Below are 16,922 nucleotides of genomic sequence, written 5' to 3'. Positions count from 1 at the left end.
TGTATCAACCTTTCCCCTCCATAGATCAGGGGATGGAAGTTCAGCTGTAAGCCAAAAACGAGGTAAAAGAAGGCGAACACCCATGAGAAGGATGTGGAATAATGGAGGAATATTAGAAGTAAAGTCTGGCGGTGGAAGACTTAACAAAGCTAATTGGGGGTTTGTTGGTATAGAGGTTTTGCATATTTTGTTACTCTGACTAAATATATCTTCCCACCATCTTGATAGTTGGGGGCATAGCCACCAAATGTGGAGAAAAGTGCCTCTTGTTTCATTACACCTCCAACATTTATCTGATCTAGAGCTTTCGTACTTGGATGTAATATCAGGGGTTTTGTACCACCTTGTTAGTAATTTGTAACTGTTTTCCTGAATGAGGACACACCTTGAAGATTTATGTGGGGTAATAAATAGTTTGTTTAGATCTTGTGTTGAGAATGAGACTTTTAAATCTCTTTCCCATAATCCTATAAAAGCCGGTTTTGGCATGTTAATGGGAGTATTCAGTTTTTTGTATAATTGAGAGATCGGCTTACTAATTGTGGTTTGGCTGCAGATCCATCCTTCAAACCAAGTGATTGGTCTGAGAAGTGCTTTAAGGGGGATATGTTTAGTAATGTAAGTGTGAAGGAAAGATATTGGAGAGGGGATTGAGTCAGAGATGGAGAGTAGTGTGGCTATTTCCTTTTTGTTTGCTAACTTCCCTTCTGCATCAAACAAGGATAAAATTGGGGTTTGGGATGTTCTAAGTGCTTTGGGAAGACATTGTTTCAATTCTAGTGGAGCCAATTACAGCAAATCCCTTACTTGGATCAGGGGCGAAGGTAAGGGAAAACCCCAACTGGAGTCTTGAAACCATTTCCATACTTTGAACGAGGAATTTATAATCGGGTTGGTGTTGGCTAGAAAGGTGAATTTTTCCCTATCACCCGTCAGTAGTGCCCTGAATGATAATTGGACTGTTGAGGATTCCATTTCTACCCAGGATTTATGGGATGGCTTACGGAACCAATCTAGTACTCTGGATAAATGGATAGCTTTGTTGTAAAGTTGGAGATTTGGTAGTCCTATACCCCCCATGTCCCTGGGTTTCTGCAAAGTAGTTGTCGCTAGTCTCGGGCTTTTCTGTTTCCAGATAAATCTACGAACCGTTTTTGTTAAGGTAGTGAAATATTATTTTTTAATTGGAATAGGAAGTACTTGTTGGAGGTAGTTAAGTCTAGGAATGATTAAGGAGGCGACTAAATGTTTCCTTCCGAACCATGACAATGTCTGGATGTCTAAATGGTGGAGTTGGTCAGAAATAGACTGAAGCAACGGGGCATAATTGAGGTCGAAGAGGTTATTGGGGTTGGAGCTTATTTTAATTCCTAGATAGGTAATATAAGGGTTATCCCATTTAAAGGGTGATTTGGCTTTTAGGGAGGTTATTGTGGGTAGGGGGATGCCAATACCCATGGCTTGAGATTTGTTCATATTCATTTTGAAATTGGACACGGGACTGAACCGTTCTAATAAATTGTATATGACAGTTAAGGAGGTTTGCGGGTTTGAGGTAAGGATCAATAAGTCATCTGCAAAGGCCGCATCCTTGTGTTCTTGTTTTCCCATTTTTATTCCTGCCATTCTTGAATCTTGTCTGATAGTCTGTAGGAGTGGTTCCATGGTTATTACAAATAAAAGAGGGGAAAGGGGACAGCCCTGCCTCATTCCATTCCTAATTGCAAAAGAGGGGGATATGGTATCATTTACCAGCACTGATGCAGAGGCATTAGAATACATGGCGAAAGTGGCTTCTATAAATGGGATAGGAATAGCAAACGTATTCAGTGCGCGGCGCATAAATTCCCAGTTGACCCTATCGAATGCTTTCTCTGCATCAGTGCTTAGCAATGTCAGGGGGATAAAAAAATTTTTAGCCTAGTAAATGGCATTGAGGATTCTAGCAGTGTTGTCTTTCCCTTCACGGCCCTTTACAAAACCTGTCTGGTCTTTGTGAATCAAATCTGGAAGGAACGGGGCAAGACGGTTGGCTAACATTTTGGCGAGAAGTTTTAAATCTAGATTTAGCAGGGATATAGGGCGATAGCTAGAGCACTGAGATGGGTCTTTACCCTCCTTGGGAAGAATGGTAATATTGGCTTTAGGCATATCTGTTGAGAGAGGTAAACCTAGGAGGGAGCTATTACATATCTGTAATAGATGTGGGGTGAGGGTATTACTAAAAGTACGATAGTAATGGGCTGGGAGGTTATTTATAGTTTTTTTGAGTTCTTCAAAGTTGAATGGAGCAACGAGGGCTGATTTTTGAGTTTCAGTCAGTCTGGGGAGAGTTATGGCATTGAGGAAGGAATCTATGGAGTCAGGGATTGATAAGTTTTTATCTCCTAACTCGCTTTGTGGAATTTTGTACAAAGTTTGGTAGTATTCTTGAAACTGAAGAGCTATTTCCTTAGAGGTTATGGCTATACCCCCTTCTTTCTTATTAATTTTACTAATATGGTTTTGGACTTTCCTCTTTACCCATCATTAACTTGGAAGCTTTGTTGCCATGTGCAAAATATTTAAATTGGGAATGTAGGTAAAGTCTGGCTGATTTTGTATTGAGGAGGTTTTTTAGTTCCGATCTAAGATCATTAAGTTGAGAGAGGTTAGACACTATAAGTGTCTTTTTGTGGATCTCCTCTTTTTTTTGGATTTCCAGGAGAAGCTGTTCCACCCGCGCCATCCTTTTTTTTTTTTTAGATGAGTTCCAATTTTGATAAATTGTCCTCTAATATAAGCTTTGTGGGCATCCCACACCACCTGAGGAGAGGTCTCAGGAATGGCATTTAAGTGGAAGTACTCCTCCAGGAGGTTTTGGACCTGATTTTTAAGTTCGGGAATAGTAATTAAATTAGTTGTTCGTTTAACCTCCATTTGAATGCTTTTGGTGTATATATGTTGATGGATGTTAGGGGCATATATGTTAATAAAAGTGTATATCTGGTTTGCAAAAATACCTTTCACCATTATATAACGGCCATCAGGATCTTGAATGTGGGAGTCATACTGGAATGGACTACCTCTTTTGAAACCTATGCTGACTCCCCTGGAGGCTGAATAATCGGATCCACTGTGATACCACACTGGAAAATTAGAAAATGAGAGGTTAGGATAATGGCCAAACTTATAATGTGTCTCTTGAAGGAAAATAATAGAGCAATTCTCTTTTTTCAGTAGAGAGAAAATTTGGTCTCTTTTGGAAGGTGATTTGAAGCCTTTGACATTGTATGAGGAAATCTGGAGATCTGTCATGGCTTAAACATGAAGGAGTACCTCAGACATGCTATAAGGGCTTGGGTGTGAGTGAATTCCAAGTTTCTAGCCCCCAGAGGAGCCGCGAACCCTCTCACCTGACATAAATTTTCCCCAATATTCAGATTTTGTATAGTTCCACTGTGTCCCTTTAAACTAACAGTAACATGAACAAAAAATGAGCAATATGCCCGGGTTAATGTACGAGCCATTGCTGAACAATACAACAAAATTAACATTTAGGAGTAAGTTAAGTAGTAGTGATTAGAAGATTCAGAGCCCGGAAGGACCGGGTAGGAAGAGCAGGAGGGGGAAAAAGAACTTGGTTCTTATTTGTGTCACCCTATGAAGAGGTTAGTAACCATTTAGAGTACAATAGGTATATGATCATAGAAGATATACTTTATCCTTAAAGAAGCAAAATGACATGAAAAGAAAGTATGACAGAGGGATAGGAAAAGTAGTTTAAATCTGTAAGCATCTATTAGTGTATACTTGACGGCGGTCTTCTGGGAATCAATTGTCTACTGATAGACGTCTTGGAGATGGGCCGTGGATGTTCCTCCTGTGTCTTTGGGACTTCGGTGTGCGCTATTTTTCCCAAGGCTCCATTTTGGGTAATTCTGGAAGCTCTAAAAGACCTTGAACAGGATCCCAGTTCTTGATGTTTAGAGGGCCGCAACCCAGCATATCATATAATGACTCTAAGTCCTGGTGGGTGTGATGTGATAGACAGTCTGCGTCCTTCAAACATAAACAAAATCCCAAAAGGAAATGACCAGCGGTAAAGAATCTTCTTGGATCTAAGCCAGTCTGTAAGAGGTTTAAGTGATCTCTGTTTCCTCAGGGTGGACTGGGCCAGGTCTTGAAATATGAGGATATCGCTTCCTTCCCATTGAATAGGGCCCCCGGATCTTGCTTTATACATGATTGCTTCCTTCACAGGGAATGCCAGGAATTTACAAATCACATCCCTGAGGGGCTCAGACGGGGCCGGTCTTGGTTTTAAAGCTCTATGGGCCCTCTCCATGGTAACTTCGTGAGCTGTGTCAGGTCCCAGAAGCAAATCTGTACTACTGTATATGGAAGGTCACCTGCAGCTACAGACTCGGGTATGCCACGGAAGCGAAGGTTATTACGCCTACCTCTGTTCTCCTGGTCTTCAATTGCGCTGAATATGCTGTTAAGATTTTTCTGAATCGAGGAGACGCTGTTTGTGATCGCTTCCTGGTGCTGAATGACGCTTGCCTGATTTTCTTCCAGGGACTCCACTCTTCTCCCTATCTGCTTCACATCAAGCTTGATGGACGATAGGTCAGAGCTGATCGGTTCTAGTGCTGAGGCAAGCGAGGATGCCAGGGCTTCTTTCAGAAAGGACCTGGATATAGGTAAGCTGTCTGTGTCCTCCCCGCTTTCCCATACTTGGGCTGGAAGTTCTGCCTGTCTGCGTCTTGAAGCGTTCGGGGTGTCCGGCGCCATTTTATTTTCTCTGGCAATGGCAGCTGCGGCTACTTTCCTGACGAATTTGTCCCTCTCACCGCTTGTTGGATTCGATCTTCGCTGACCGGCCGATTCCCCAGCTTTTGAGCCGCCGATTTTTACTATTTTGGTTGCTCCAGGCAGTATTGACTAACTATTAGGGTGTACAGTGGATCGGAGCAGCGAGGTTAAGCCGCCATCTCGCTCTGGCGCTAGCTCCGCCCCCCATAGATACATTTTTGAAGCGCACACGTTACACTGCAGATGTGGCCCTGGTATGGTCACTGTCAAAAGCGGACACCGTTTACGGAAAAAGTACACTGGATGTCACTGATATTTTAGGGATGTGCACACTTTACACAGGAGATGTGGCACAGCTAATCTCACTGTACGCAGCGGACACCATCTATGGAAAAAGTACACTGGATGTCACAGATGTTTTAGGGATGCGCACACTTTACACAGGAGATGTGGCGCAAATAATTTAACTGTCTGCAGTCTGTCTCCCTACACTGTCTGTCAATTCCTATGCACAGATCTCCCTAAGGCTACTTTCACACTTGCGGCAGAGTGATCCGGGATCAGGCAATCTGCATGCAAACAGACAACATTTGTAGATGGATCCGGATGCGGATCCGTCTCAGTCTCACAAATGCATTGCAAGAATGGATCCGTCTCTCCATTTGCATGCGCAGATTGGAAGGACGGATCCGGCATTCCAGTATTTTTAAGGCCGGATGCGGGACTAATAAATTTCAATGTAAATAATGCCAGATCCGGCATTCCGGCAACTGATCCGAAATTTTGGACAGAGATAAAACCGCAGCATGCTGCGGTATTATCTCCATCCTGAAAAGGCAAAAAGACTGAACTGAAGACATCCTGATGCATCCTGAACGGATTTCTCTCCATTCAGAATGCAAGGGGGATGAAACTAATCAGTTCTTTTCAGTTATTGAGCCCCTAGGACGGAACTCAATGCCGGAAAAGAATAATGCTAGTGTGAAAGTACCCTAACACTGAGCAATTTAGCACAGGTTGCACTACAAACATATATTGATGCTGTCACACACAATAGTCCTTACAAGGACTTTTGGGTCTCTGAAATGTTTTTGTACAAAAAAATATTTAATTACACACCCTATACTCTCTGTCTCTTCCTATGCTCAGCTCTCCCTGACTACGAATGAGCCGAACATGCGTCATTAATCATATTAGTCAAGTATGAAAATGAAGTGAGTGACAGCAACCTTCTAAGATGGAGTGTCCAAACGGGCAAGATTTGCAGAGTGGTCGACTCCAGAGGATTACGGAGGACTGACCTCGCTTATGATGGTGTAGCTAGGTCACATACCAGCGACTAAACATCCATGCCATTCATATAGAGTGGAATTTTGACAGGGAGGACTGTTATGTGGGAAACACTTTCTGGTACATATAGGTGGAATTCACCAGAGCAACTACCTCGGCTAGCATGGGGATTTGAGGGCTTTTCCAATGATGGGTGATGACCAAATTAGTTGCCATAAGTATATAAGTGGTCACTATTCTATATGGACAAGCTAATCTGTCAATATACAGTTGCAAGAAAAAGTATGTGAACCCTTTGGAATGATATGGATTTCTGCACAAATTGGTCATAAAATGTTATCTGATCTTCATCTAAGTCACAACAATAGACAATCACAGTCTTCTTAAACTAATAGCACACAAATAATTAAATATTACCATGTTTTTATTGAACACACTATGTAAACATTCACAGTGCAGGTGGAAAAAGTATGTGAACCTTTGGATTTAATAACTGGTGGAACCTCCTTTGGCAGCAATACCTTCAAGCAAACGTTTCCTGTAGTTGCAGATCAGACTTGCACAACGGACAGGAGTAATTCTTGACCATTCCTCTTTACAGAACTGTTTCAGTTCAGCAATATTCTTGGGATGTCTGGTGTGAATCGCTTTCTTGAGGTCATGCCACAGCATCTCAATCGGGTTGACGTCAGGACTCTGACTGGGCCACTCCAGAAGGCGTATTTTCTTCTGTTTAAGCCATTGTGTTGTTGATTAACTTCTATGCTTTGCATCGTTGTCCTGTTGCAACACCCATCTTCTGTTGAGTTTCAGCTGGTGGACAGTTGGCCTTAAGTTCTCCTGCAAAATGTCTTGATAAACTTGGGAATTAAGTTTTCCTTCAATGATAGCAATCCGTCCAGGCCCTGACGCAGCAAAGCAGCCCCAAATCATGATGCCCCCACCACCATACTTCACAGTTGGGATGAGGTTTTGATGTTGGTGTGCTGTGCCTCTTTTTCTCCACACATAGTGTTGTATGTTTCTTCCAAACAACTCAACTTTGGTTTCATCTGTCCACAGAATATTTTGCCAGGTGCTCTTGTGCAAACTGTAAATGTGCAGCAATGTTTTTTTTTTGGACAGCAGTGGCTTCTTCTGTGGTATTCTCCCATGAAATCCATTCTTGCTTAGTGTTTTACGTATCGTAGATTCCCTAACAGGGATGTTGGCATATGCCAGAGACTTTTGCATGTCTTTAGCTGACACTAGGATTCTTCTTCACCTCATTGAGCAGTCTTCGCTGTGCTCTTGCATTCATCTTTACAGGACGGCCACTCCTAGGGAAAGTAGCAGCAGTGCTGAACTTTCTCCATTTATAAACAATTTGTCTTACCCTGGACTGATGAACAGCAAGGCTTTTGGAGATACTTTTATAACCCTTTCCAGCTTTATGCAAGTTAACAATTCTTAATCGTAGGTATTCTGAGAGCTCTTTTGTGCGAGGCATCATTCACATCAGGCAATGCTTCTTGTGAAAAGCAAACCCAGAACTGGTGTGTGTTTTTTATAGGGCAGGGCAGCTGTAACCAACACCTCCAATCTCATCTCATTGATTGGACTCCAGTTGGCTGACACCTCACTCCAATTAGCTCTTGGAGATGTCATTAGTCTAGGGGTTCACATATTTTTTCCACCTGCACTGTGAATATTTACATGGTGTGTTCAATAAAAACATGGTAACATTTAATTATTTGTGTGTTATTAGTTTAAGCAGACTGTGATTGTCTATTGTTGTGACTTAGATGAAAATCAGATAACATTTTATGACCAATTTGTGCAGAAATCCATATCATTCCAAAGGGTTCACATACTTTTCTTGCAACTGTAAATAAAGAGAAGTGTTATCTGTGGTGTTGTTTCTAGCCTGTGGGTGGTAATTTTGGCTATCAGAGCTTTTATATAGTTCCGGAGAAATCGTAGGGCAGGACCACAGTATGTGAAGGAGGGATCCCCTACTCCCACATCCCCTCCAGCAATCAGAAGGCGAGGTAGGAAACATTATAAAGAGTCTGGTGGGTGTGTAGTACCACCTCAGACTGTTTTTAAATATTGCTTCCTGGTGTGCTACACAGCGGAAAGCAGTGGTAATAGTACCAAAGGCATCATGCTATTGGTCAAGTGAGAAAGACTTTTGCAGATCAGTTTCCCACTTCACCAAGGGAGACGGTTTGTCCTTTCGTTTTCCTTGGATTAGGAGGTTGTAGAAGAGAGAGATTCCCCCTTTACTACAGAATCTCTCATTGAAGTATCTTAAGGCTACATTAGGAGTATGTAATGAGGTCCCCCAATTTCTCCCCAGCAAGGATCAAATCTGTAGGAACTCGTACAATTCCCTATGGGGAATCTGGTAGGTCTTGTGTATATAGAAGGACAATTTACTCTCTGGATCCATCATATCCTGAACTGTTTTAATGCCCTGACTAGTCCAAGTCTTGAGATCCAGTCCCAGTATGTGGTCTGTCAAGAAAGCTGTGGATTTTCTGGAGGTAGGTATGGTCCTCTTGTCAGTTGACAGATATAAATAGTTTTTGCAGGCTGCTACAGATACCTGTGATGTGGACAGAGAGGATGTATATGGACCTAGCCCCCATGCCATCCCTATCAGTGGGGAGCAGAGGGTGGAGAGATTAAGCAAGGTTTTCTCTATCAAAACCCAGTGTTTGTCTCCAGAGTCTTGCCACCAGTGGACTAATTGGTCTAGTAGACAGGCTGCATAGTAATGCTTCAGGTTCAGTACCCCCAGTCCTCTCTTAGTATTGTGCATGGTTAAAGTCGAGTATGCCACTCTAGGGTGTTTAGATTGCCAAATGAAATCCATCATTTGTCTTCGAGCTTTCCCAAAGAAAGACTCTGGGACTTGGATAAGGAAAATTCTGAAGAGGTAAAGGAGTTTGGGTGGGAACAGCATTTATTTAGCCGCCACCCTGCCAAACCATGAGATCAGGCAGGACTTCATGTCCCTGATTTCCTTCTTAAGTCCTTCAAGTAAGGGGGGAAAGGTAGTATGGAACGTCGGCGACGTGGCATAGGTTAGCTGGATTCCTAGGTATGATATAGTTTCCCGCAGCCAATCTAGGGGAAACAGGTCTCTGTGCTGCGACAACTGATCAGGGGGAACATTTACAGGTAGACTCTGGGATTTATCTAAGTTCAGTTTGTAGTAAGAGACTCGGCCAAAGGCATCTAAGTGGTTAAATACTCATTAAAGGGAGATAATAGGGTTGGTACAAATGACAATAATGTCATCTGCGAAGAGTGCAAGCTTGTGCTCTTTGGATCCTACTATAATGCTCAATATGTCCAGGTCCGGACAGATTAATTCTGCCAGGGGTTTAATTGACAGCACGAAGAACAAGGGGGACAGCGGGCACCCCTGTCTAGTACCATATGTCGGGGGAAAGGCAGTGGATAGTGCTCCACTGATAAATACTTTGGCACAAGGATTGGAATATAGCACAGAAATCGGGCAAAAGAACCCAAATTTCTGTAACACCAAGAAGGCATAAGGCCAGTTAATTCGGTCAAATGCCTTTTCGGTATTCAGCATAAGGAGAGTAGCTGGGGTGCCTGAAGTCTCTGCAATTTGCAGAAGTGATAGAAGCCTTCTGGTATTATCCAGAGTCTGTCTCTCCGACACAAAACCAGTCTGATCTATCAAGATCAATGAGTGGATGACTGTCAGGAGCCTGTTCGCCAAGATCTTTGCATAGAACTTGACATCACAGATCAGCAATGAGATTGGCCGATAGCTGGTAGTCTGGAGGGGCGATTTACCTGGCTTTGGAATTGTCACTATGCGTGCTTCCAGCATTTCTGGTGGAAAGAAGCCTGATTCCATTGCTATTGACTATACAGAGAGGAGATGGTTAACGAGAAAAGGTCAATACTTTTTGTAATATAGGGAAGAAAATCTGTCAGGACCCGGAGCCTTATTGAGAGGAAGCTAGCGGATCACTGCCACAATCTCCTCGGTGGATATTGGCTTGTTGAGGGCCTCTAACTGATCAGGAAGCAGCCGGGGGAGGTTAATTCTCTCCAGGAAGGAGTTTATACCTGGTTGAGTGGGCTGGGCACTAGTCCAGTCCTCACCTAAGTTGTATAAGTGGGAATTGTAATCCCGAAACGCATTGGATATGTCTCTAGGAGCAGAAACAGGGTTCCCTGTTGTAGGGTGGTGAAGACATTGAATCCTTGATTTTAACGCTAGGGACTTGAGCCGTTAGGCTACCAGAACTCCAGATTTCTTATCTTGTGCATAATATTTGAATTTGAGATGTCAAAGGGATTTCTCATACATATACATGAGGAGATTTCTCAGATGCAGCCTTGATCTGGAGAGCTCTGTCAAGTGAGCCTCAGAGAGGGTATTTTTGTTCAATGACTTAAGCTTTTGGATGGTTTGAATAGTGTTTTAGATATCTCTATCCCTTTGCTTACGGCACAGAGCACTCTGTTTAATGAGAACTCCCCTCATGTATGCCTTGTGACACTTCCATAAAGTAAAGAGCTAACCCTCTGGAGTGTTGCAAGAAAATTTAGACTAGCACATTCATAATCACAGATGCATATCCATAAATCTAACATACAGGAAGCAAACAAAAAAAGGTATGGCATCACAATATTTCACATAAAAACAATAAAACTGATAAATAAGTATCATTCTAAAGCTAACATGCAGAAAGCAAATAAAAATGTGCACAATTTTTTCATTTAAAGTAGGTATAATACCACTTTAATTTAGTATAATCACTATTTCCCAATTTTATAGTTTGTATGTGAAATGTTGTGCTGCCATACCTTTTTTTTGTTTGCTTCCTGCTTGTTAGCTTTATGGATAAGCATCTGTGATTATGAATGTGCTAATCTAAATTTTCTTGTAGTTTATATTGAGGATAGCTGCCTCTTTTAGATTGAGCACTCCCTGACCATCTGCCTGGGGCTTCTGAGAAGAGTTTACAGTATATGTAGCTGGTTCCTACACCGCCCTGAATATTGTAGGCAGTTCTGTTAGTGTTAGGGACCCATCTGCAGAAGCCACCTTGACGCCTGGTAGATGGGCACGACACACGTTTGATCAAAAATGTGGGCAAAGAGCTTCTATTTTTTTTTCATTTATAGTAGGTATAATGCCACTTTAAGTTAGAATGATCCTTATTTTTCAGTTGTATTGTTTGTATGTGAAATAGTGTGCTGCCATACTTCTGCAGTGTTATTCATAGTAAAAAAAAAACTCCTTAAGAGAAGCCTCCACTTCCACACTGACGGACGGCATGAACAGGAGGTAAGTATTGAGTCTCCACACATAATCTGAAATTCTAGAGGGGGATTCAGATAATGACAGCACTATCGGAGTATGGTCCGACCACTGGATTGAACAAATCTCCATGGCGGAGATCCTGTCTATAAGGGATCTACTCACCCAAAACATATCTATTCGGGAGTAGGTCTTATGGACCCCAGAGTAGAAGGTGTAGTCCTTTTCATTAACATGCAGGAGACGCCATATGTCATACAAATCATGGGCCCACACAAATGTCACCACCGGTATGCTGTGGGATGATAGACCTGCAGTAGGATCTAGGGAAGCATTGCAGATAGCATTAATGTCACCACAAATCACCACATTGCCCTTCTGCACTTTTTGCAGTTTGCCCAGCAGGAGCCGGAGGAAGCGTTCCATGTGCAAGTTGGGTGCATAAACATTCACTAGAGTATATTCAATACTATTGATGAGGCAATGTACAATTATGTACTACGGTATATCTGCTATGCGGATCAATCCAGATTTGGTGGATCTGGACTGCCACTGTTGCTTTGAAGGCGATAAGCACTCCTGTTTTCTTTTTAGGGAAGGTCGAGTATATGATGTGGAGGTAATCCCTATGGTGGAGCTTGGGCGGGTTGGAGGATGAGATATGTGCATCCTGCAAGCAAGCAATATCACAGTTTTGGGATTTCAGTTCTCGCCACATTACCGACCGCTTAAAGGGGCTATTCAACCCCCTAACATTTACAGACAGACATTTAATTACCATCTTTAGTTACATAGGAAAGATGTGCTTAAGAGCTAGCACAGATTCTAATAGTGTGAGGTGGCTGTCTAGCTACATCATCAGGAAAGGAATTGTATGGACACTCACTCGGACTGTTACCTATATAAAGAACACTACAAAACTGTAATTGAATATAATATTTATTGAATTCCATATAATAAAATGTATAATAATACAATCACAGAGATACGGTTAAAAATGGATCCCATATAGCAGCATGTGGCAAGTCACACATAAAATCATACAGCGATCTAGGCGTACCAAAGAACGCCTGTAAAAGTCCACTAATCAGTAGGGCCCATATTCATCAATACAGTAATCCTGAAAGTCAGGATGATTTATAGCTAGGTAAAAAGTTCCCTAGCCAAGCTCTAAAGCAGGCAGGCCCAATGGCCATATCATGTTAGTGCATTGGTGGATAACTAACCCAACTGTATAGACCACAATATAAGATAGGTAAGACTCAAGGCTAAACTCAAAAGGTAATAAGTATAATAAGTGGAACAAACATAGAAACATGAAATGATACAGACCGCTGTATTGTGTGACCTCCAGCTGTACCTTTCTAACTGGGGGTGAAAACAGAAATCATACAGAATTCTCTTAGGAGGGATTTCGCCTTCTCCCTCACCCAAAACATAAATTAGCAAAAAAGATATAAGAAAATAAACTTAGTTCAGGATTATGGGCACCACATGCCTTTCAACATCCATCCTTGCAGAGGAAGAGCTTTTGGTCGTTTGAGGGTCGTCTTCATTGGGATGTGCCATTTGGTCAAAAATAGCCTTGCCTTCCTCCACCGAGGCAGCTGCATGGAAAGTTCCTTTCCTGTTAATGAGGATTTTGGTGGGGAATCCCCAACAGTATGGTATAGCATGTTGTCTCAGTATGGCTGTGAGTGGAGCAAGGCGTCTGCGGGCCTGCAAGGTAGCAGCCGATAAATCTGTGAACAGCTTCAAGGAGGCATAGGGGTCAGGTAGTGGTTGTTGTTTGCGTGCAATCTCCATGAGCTCCTCCTTAATGTGGTAGAAGGAGTATCTGGCCACAACATCCTTAGGCACTGAGTCCGGAAGATTGGGTAGTTTGGAAACCCTGTGGGCTCTATCTATGCTGAGTTTGTAGTCAGCACAAGCAGGTAGTAGCGTCTTAGTAAACTGTTGTAGGTAGGCCCAAAGCTCCGAGCCAGGAATTGTCACAGGAATGTTGCAGAATTTAAAGCTATGTCTGCGGTTGCGGTCCCAGTACTCCACCAATTTTGCCTGCAGTGTGTCCACTCTGTCATCCAACGTGTTGTGGGAGTCCACTAGCTCATTGTGTGCCCCGACAAAAGACAACATTTTGGATTCCACATGGGATACTCTGTCCCCTAGATCATTGCGTATGGAGTGCAGTGGTAGTAAAAGTTTGGCGAAGTACTTGTGTAGGGAAGAATGCATGGCCAGTAGCATGCCCTTCAGTGTATTCTCATAGGCTGCATTATCGAAAGGTTTGGAATTTGTAGAAAACATCATTATCCTCGGTAGGAGAAATAGGGAGTGACGAGGCAATAACCTGGTCGGCAGCGTGCATGTGTTGTCGCTTCTTCTGCGGACTGGACAATAAGTCCTGGTCTCCTATGGGAGTGGAAGTATCGAAGCACTTTCTTCTATGCACCGAGGGATGTCGAGGCCTATGTAAGGCTTCATGTCTGCAACCTGTGCTAACATCTCCCTCTGTCACGGACAAGAAAGGCTATTCCCAGTCAAGGAGAATTGTTGGGCAGCGGAGGAAATCGGAGCTGATGCCGCATGAGGGTTTAAAGGGTGCGGCTGGGAATCTGCTAAGATGACTCAAGGTGCCTGTGATCTCTCAGTGGCGCCATCTTTGCTCACCTCCTCTTCGTAGAAAAAGTGCTCAAGAGGCATTGAGCCTTTAGTTTTTGGTGCCTTTTTTTCCCCCATCTGTTTTGCTGCCATATCTGAACAGGTAGATGTGCTGTGGGTTGCTCTTGAAGTCGCTTGGCGGGAGAAGGGATCTGCGGGTGCCGGAGCTCTCATACTAAGCGGCCATCTAAGGTGCTGGCCAAGCCACGCCCCTAGTCTCCATATTTATACTTCTAGTGGTAGGAGGTAAGACCTGTACAGTCTACTCACTTTTTTGGGGAGGTTCACAGACTGGTATCTTTCTACTCCAGTTCTTCAGTAGCTGGGAAAACAAGCTGCAGCACATGAGTTGGTGGTGATGATCCTTGGCAGCAGCAACTTGAGATGTTGCTCCTTGGTAGGTAGCAGGAGTGTGGTTTACAACCACAGCAACTGTAGGTGACTAGCCAGAGTCCTAGGAAGCTTTCGGAGCCTTCCAAGTTAGTGTTTACATGTGGCAGGCTACCAATATTCTACACAGTCAAGTGGATGGAGGCTAGAGAACTGGTGTAGGTCATTGAGCCCAGTGGGAAATGAGAAGGTGTGGCTCTTGTAATGACCCATAGTTCCATTACCACTTATTTTTGGTGCCCTGCTACCATTTTCATGTACTAATTTATATCACCTAATGTATTTCCTATAATGTGCATATTTATTCCTGTAACTGTTATGTTCAAGCAGAACCAGCAGATGGCAGCAACAGCATTGGCAGTATTAGCTTCCCTGAAGAGGACCTCCTGACGAAGCCTACGTGGCGAAACACGTGTTGAGGTCGAAGCAGTGGGGGAACCGTGTCACCATTTTTCAGCAGCAACATGGGTAGGTAACATGGTATCTGGATTAGGGTGGGACTAGTGGCTTACAGTTATTGTTATATGCCATCTTTATGAGTAGTATTGCACCGTCCAATTATACCCTACAGCATCCATTGCTGGGACGCTCTGAATAAGAGCTAGGTAGTTGTTCAACACTAGGGGACAGCAATTGCACACGCAACTACTCCAATATTCACAGCTTCTGTTAATTGTCTGTTACCTGCTGTATATGGTCACATTATCCCCCATTGTGATTCTCCACATTGCAGAGCCCTTTTGTGGCCCAGTCTCCATGTTCTGTCCCTTTTGAGTCTCACCTGTAATGTCCATGTGATTTATAATTAATAAAATGAGATTTTTTTACCTTGTTAAATCCTTGCTCTTTTTTTTGTACTACTTCCTCTATAAGAGGGACATATTTCGTAGAAACCTCCTAAGGGCCTGTTGCACTCTTAATCCTGGAGCAGAGATAGGCCCATAGCATAGGCCCTTCGTAGTGTCAAGCAGCCAATAAGCTTGGCAGATGTAACCAGGGATTTCTTTTTTCTACCATCTCTCAGGGTCAGATGGGGTGGCAATGCGGGCCGGCTGAGTGACTGCAGTGGTGTATGGCCCTCTTGGCCTTTAACAAAGGTATACTCCACTTCCTCTCCCTGGTGAAGGTTCTGACTTTGCTCAGGTAGGTAGGAGTGCTTGATAGACCTCCATCTGATGAACAGGTCTGCTCCCATCTCAGTGTCTCTTAGGAAGCCATAGCCCCCACTAATAATGACACGACTACTCCTTGTGCCTCACAAGCATGGGGCAATCAGCTGTTGGGCAGTCTAAGATCTTGATAGCCAGCTCTTGTTGATAGGCCTTTGATATTTGGTTCTGTCCAACCAGACCTGGTTTTCTGAGTGACCTGGAGGTAGATGAGACATAAAGTGTCCCTAGTCCATTTCAACAGCCTGTTTCGGTGTCTCTGCCATCTTGGCCATGGCTGGGTGCGGAGAGTAGACTTATCTGTGCTCACTCAGGTGCTGACTCCAGCAGACTGTCCAGCTTTCTTTCTAAGTTCACTTGTATTAGGAAGGTGTTCACTGGTCTTCTGCCAGCAGCAGGTCGGTGCAGACACTGGGAGGTACAATGCAAAGTCTACGTTGGAGCAGCAAACAATTATTTTCCTGCTTTAAGGAAGGGGTGGCACCTTAGTTTTCTTGCTATTAGCGGGGAATTCAACATAGTAATGATGCAGCAGAAATGCACAGAAATGCACAGTTAACCCCTGGTTGGCTGGTCAGTGGCAATTTGTATTGCACAAGTCAATTCACTGACAGCAAGTGGTGATAGTGACACACAAAGTCCAAAATGTTCCATAAAGATTATTGCAAATATATACACTCACCTAAAGAATTATTAGGAACACCATACTAATACGGTTTTGGACCCCCTTTTGCCTTCCGAACTGCCTTAATTCTACGTGGCATTGATTCAACAAGGTGCTGATAGCATTCTTTAGAAATGTTGGCCCATATTGATAGGATAGCATCTTGCAGTTGATGGAGATTTGAGGGATGCACATCCAGGGCACGAAGCTCCCGTTCCACCACATCCCAAAGATGCTCTATTGCAGGGCTGGCCAACCTGCGGCTCTCCAGCTGTTGCAAAACTACAACTCCCAGCATGCACAGTCTGCAGCAGGGAATGGTGGGAGTTGTAGTTTTACAACAGCGGGAGAGCCACAGGTTGGCCAGCCCTGCTCTATTGGGTTGAGATCTGGAGACTGTGGGGGCCATTTTAGTACAGTGAACTCATTGTCATGTTCAAGAAACCAATTTGAAATGATTCGAGCTTTGTGACATGGTGCATTATCCTGCTGGAAGTAGCCATCAGAGGATGGATACATGTTCTCATTCTGTTTACGCCAAATTTGGACTCTACCATTTGAATGTCTCAACAGAAATCAAGACTCATCAGACCAGGCAACATTTTTCCAGTCTTCAACAGTCCAATTTTGGTGAGCTCGTGCAAATTGTAGCCTC

This window comes from Bufo bufo, chromosome 3, assembly GCF_905171765.1.
Source record: "Bufo bufo chromosome 3, aBufBuf1.1, whole genome shotgun sequence".
In the NCBI taxonomy this organism is placed as follows: domain Eukaryota; kingdom Metazoa; phylum Chordata; class Amphibia; order Anura; family Bufonidae; genus Bufo; species Bufo bufo.
This window is presented reverse-complemented; position numbering follows the sequence as displayed.